The 5,302-nt window shown below is 33.7% G+C and overlaps 1 long non-coding RNA gene across 1 annotated transcript; it reads left to right on the forward strand.

Annotated features, from left to right (window-relative positions):
- The first annotated feature begins 1,234 nt into the window (after positions 1 to 1,234).
- Positions 1,235 to 1,962, forward strand: LOC129912610 (uncharacterized). The gene is made up of 3 exons (XR_008771876.1): positions 1,235 to 1,322; positions 1,384 to 1,447; positions 1,511 to 1,962. It is a non-coding gene; the product is annotated as an uncharacterized LOC129912610 (long non-coding RNA).
- Positions 1,963 to 5,302: the final 3,340 nt, after the last annotated feature.

The raw sequence follows: 5,302 nt of genomic DNA on the forward strand, positions 1-5,302 counted from the left end.
ATCTATGACAAAATGGTATTTTTTGAGAAAAGGGGAAATTTTGGGATGTGCACTAAAAAACATCCTGGTACAATCTTGGAATTACTGCTAATAGGCTAATTTTTTTGTTTCTATTTTTATTTGGATATTCTATAACTTATGTCAAAAATCTAAAAAAATCTCATGACCGCAAGTTCTTATTTTCCAGGTTAAACTAAGTTAGGTGCAGATTTAAAAAAAATAATAATAAAATTTTAGATTCTTATATGTATACCAACATAACCCATATCATTTCAAGGTATTTTTTAACGCTGATTCCAACAAAACCCACAAACAAATCAATATGACCATCCCTGAAAAGTAATGTCCCTTATTCATGTTGATCTGACACAACTATCTGAAGAGTAGTTTTTCAATTTTTTCAAATCTGCACCTTATCTTCAAACCAAGAAAATTAGGACTTGCGGACATGAGATTTTTTTAGATTTTTGAGGGTAGTTAAAGAATATCCAAACAAAGATTAAAATGAAAAAATTAGCCTATTAGCACTTATTCCTAAGATGAACCAGAATCTTCTTTAGTGCATATCCTAAAATTTGCCCCTCCATCAAAAAATACCATTATTTCGTAGGTATATATATTTTTTGTAATGGATTGTTTTCATTTTTAATGATGATGGATTCTAAAATCTACATGCAAAATTTGGTTAATCTACCATAACTTTTAAGGGTTTTTCGGCAGTAAGTTTGCAACTGTTATAATAATATGAGTTGACAGATGAAAAACAGGTATAACTTTTTCCAGAGATGTCAGATTGTCTTGATTTTAGATTTTTTGGAATCAGCATTAAAAAATACCTTGAAACCATGTATCATATGTGTATATAATACCATAGGCTATTTTTGCTAATTTTGAAAATCTCCATTTCGCGATTTGACCTTGAAATCGCGACAAGCGGACATGAGATTTTTCTAGACTTTTGAGTTATGTTATAGAATGGCAAAAGGAAGATATTGAGGAAAAAAAATTTCTACTAACATTCATTCCGAGATTTACCCCTTTTTTCTCCTTATTTTACTGTATTATTTATTTAAATTAAAATTTTAATTTGTCTTATCGTTAGCATATTTTTGTGTTTAATTTGTTAAATTGTGAAAAAAATATCAAATTATTATGACAAAACTAAAGAAGGGCACAAAATTTTGACAGAAAAATCAAAAAAAATCTGAAGTTTGCTCGGCAAACTTCTACTTTTTAGGGAAGATTACAGTTTATTAAAAGATTATACTTGAAGATAAACTTTGTCAAGCCAAATAGGGAATAAATTGAAGATTTGTTTAAATGTAAGAACTTTGTCTTTTTTTATGACCTGCGAATGTTTTCAACTATACTGAATGTTAACAGCAAGCTATGGATTACCATATTTTTAAAGCAAAAAATTAATGAAACCAAATGCGTAAAATGGGAAGTAAGTTTATTAAACAAAAGAGCTGACGTCAAAACCTGATCTTAATTTTCGTTTATTTTTAAGCTTTTAAAAAGGACTTTATTTCAAATCTAAGGTTCTTCTATGGTAAATAAGAAGAATAAGCATCAATCTGTTTGCTAGGGACATAAACGATTAACTGCTAATCGCAGTTTTCAATGTACAAACTGGAGCATTAGAAAGTGAAAATAAGCTGAAAGAAATCGTAATTCTACACACTAAAATACCTTCGTCAAGATACAGCTTGTAGTTTGGACAAATATCTGATCCGGTTGCTGAGTAAATTGATAGCAGCTGAGCTAAAGATGCTTCGCATGACAGCAGGAGTAACAATACTTGACCGAATTAGAAGCATGAAAATCTGAGGGAGACTTCACGTCAGAAATACCTTCTTGGATAAAATTCAGCACAACTGACTTAGCTGGTACAGATAAGAAACTTTGCAAACCATTGAAAAAAAAATTGAAATTGTAACTAAAAGGGAAAAAATCTAATTACGTTTATTAAACAAAAGAGCTGACGTCCGAACCTTGCCTAATTTTTGAATTATTTGTAAGCTTTTAAAAAATACTTTTTAAAAGCATTTCGATATTCTTGTAGGAGAATTGTATCCTAATAATCAAGTATGATTTTCTTTATTTTGTAGCTACTGAACTTACTATATCCAAAAACATATACTTTATGAACTTCTAAATCTATAAATAGACTACTTTTTAACCTCCAAAATTTAATAAGAAGACCTTAAGATTTAAATAACATTTTAAATTGCCAAAATATTTTGTACATATTTTCAGACACTAAAATTGTTATTCTCAGTTGTTGAAAACTAAACAAAAAATTTAGCTCAGCAACAGGAGCTGTCTCGACAAGGTTTTTTTCTGCAACTAAACACAGCCACACACAGATGCACACCCCCACATTCACTTAAGGGTCGTCGTCATCATCGTCCCGTTCTCATCTGTATCCATATATCCTAACTACATGTCTCCTCTGCACCATGAAATAAATCGTATTTTTACATCCATTTTAATATCTCACATCAGAGGATCAGTGCTTTTGCAAAAAAATATATATAAAAAAAAAAGTATTCACTTTGTAAGGATATACAAGCACAAGAAAAATTATGCACGCCAGACCCAACTAAACCCCAAATGATGTTGAACACATGTAGAAGAGTAGATGTGACGCCACCACATGGATCCTTATAAATTGCACAAAATAGAAAAATAGAGAGAGAGAAAAAAAAATCAAGTACACAGAAAAGATAGAATCCTTCAGCAAAGCAGCACAATGATGACAACACATAGAGAGAGTCGACGAGAGGGTCCTTTGTGTGAAGTTGCAAATTTCCAAAGGAGTGCACACATTATTATAATATTTTTTCGCAATTTTTATGGAGCGAGCAAGGAGCTCAGAAAAAAAGTATTGCTCCCGCTGCTGCATCATCTCTCAGCTCCAAAAACGTAGTCGACAGCCGGATTCATCACAATGTCCTGGCTGCAACACACAACAACAGAAAAAAAAAATATAAAAACATATAGAAAAAAAATACTTCTCATCACAGCAGCAAACATGATGGAGAATTATTATTATAATAACGATATCCTTCATCCTGTCTGTCGCCAATGTCTGTATGTGACATTTGTGTGATGTTTAGCTGATGGATGAACCACGTACCTATCACTTGCATTCCCTACACCCTACATCACATATAAAAAAGGCTTCATAACGCGCTTTAGGAATTCCCCCGCGCTACTGCCATTTACAAGGATTTTTCTCGACATTTCAGGACTCTTTTTTTTTAGTTGTTGTCCTTATTTTCTCATGTTCCAACACAATCCTTTGCTTCAACTCCTCGGGTTTCTTTTGGGGATTACTCGCTGTTTTCCATTAAAAAACATGGCCGTCTCGTTAAGACAACATTGCAAGTTATTCATTAATTCCAAGCCTAACCTCTTCCAGACTGCGGGGATTTTATAAATCCAGCCAACTGAGAACGGGACATGTTCAATGTGTTAGCGCACCACTCTCCGCAAGGACCCTTGCAATGTCACGTTTTTTCTGTTAATTAACGAGGTGCAAAAGGTAAGTACTTCACCCAACTCCAGGATTGAGGCTTCTTTTAAACCCTGCGACATATACCCACTCCTTTTTAACCCTTAGACATCATCCATCGTCGTCGTAGAGTAGATATGTATATAGTGTCGGTGTGGGTGGGTTAGGTTTACCACCGGTTTTTTCGTCGCATCTTCATCACAAGGATCACACTTGGTATTTATTTAAATAATAATAAATTGTAAAAACACCAGAGTTGCTGTGTGGTGGGATGGGATGCAGCGCGTAGGTAGATTGTATAGAGGATTACACGCGTGCTCACACCACGGATCCACATGTTTGTAGTGGTGGGGCTGTGCGGCGGATATGGCGTCGTGTCGTTTGTCGTAATAATTATGATATTGCGCGGGATTAACGTCGAGACACGATTTTGAATCCCCGAAGGGGCAGGATATTGCGATTACTTAGGCCTTCAAGTGTTCGTTCAACGGCAATGAACTAAATCAATATTGACACATTCTGTTTCCAGCTTAATAAATTTTTGTTTTCATTGAAATTGATGCTTATGCGGATGACAACATGATGAGATGATAAGGGGATGGATATGGTGCGATGTTTATTGTATGTGATGAGGGATTGAGGACAAATAAGATACATCTAATAAATGACACAGAAATGGTTCTATTTGAAAATGACGCATTCAAATGTTAGAAGGAGGCAAGTCAAATTATCCTTTTTTCTTTGGAAATTAATACTGAAAACGGTTTTATATTATGCAAAAAATGAAGATTGTCATGAAATTCAGTTACAAAAGGGAATAAGATAAGATATGGAATACTCTTTCATGAATAGAATTTGGTCGGCAGGGTTATTTATTGCTTACAGAAGTAATACAAAAAAAAAAACGGAATAAAGGAACTCTATAACAATCTATCTTTACAATGGTTTGGTTACTCAAAATCAAATTATGGTTTTGACCAAGCTTATATTTATTTTTGGATGAAATCAGTTTTATTTTATTGCATAACCTCCGCTGTGATAGTCTAACGCACAAACAATAATTATGCTACAGATTACTACTTCTTCTTCTTCTTCCTTTTTCTCGGCGCTGTTATGATCTCGATGTCGAGGGGATCATAACTATCCCACGTAACTGCTTCACCACTAGTGATCCGCCTGTGGGGTTCGCCGGGTTGACCTCAGAAATCGGCGGCAAGCCTCCCGGTTTTGTATTGTTCTATTTCTAAGGCCAACTGAATGCTGGTGGTTTTGCATTTGCTTGTACCAGGAGTTTTTAGGCCTACCTTTCTTTCTATTTCGTGTTGGAACGTTATATGATATTGCTTTTTTGACGGGGTTCTCAGGATCTCTCCTTTGAACATGGCAATACCAACTGAGTCGGTCGTGTTCAATTTTTTGGGAGATGGTGTTTTTAACATTAAGGCTTCCTCGGATCTTCGTACTTCTAATTCTATCAAGCTTTGATAGAATTAGATGCTACAGATTACTACTAATACCTTAAAAAGCAAGTACAAAATACTTTACGTAAAAAATTGCTTGCTTGACAAAATTGTACTAAGAAGAGCAACTTTTAACACGAAAAGAGAATGAACTGCGACTGAGTAGCAATTTACTGTTCTTATTGTGAATTAACTTTAGTTTTTAGGTTTTTTATGATTTTTTTTTGAAGAATTATAATAATTTTGATTTTACAGAATTTCTTTAGAAACGTAGGAAAATAAAGAAACTATTATTTTTAAAATTATTAAATTTTTTTTTAAA

The sequence above is a fragment of the Episyrphus balteatus genome, chromosome 2 (genome assembly GCF_945859705.1).
Source record: "Episyrphus balteatus chromosome 2, idEpiBalt1.1, whole genome shotgun sequence".
NCBI classification, from domain to species: Eukaryota; Metazoa; Arthropoda; class Insecta; order Diptera; family Syrphidae; genus Episyrphus; species Episyrphus balteatus.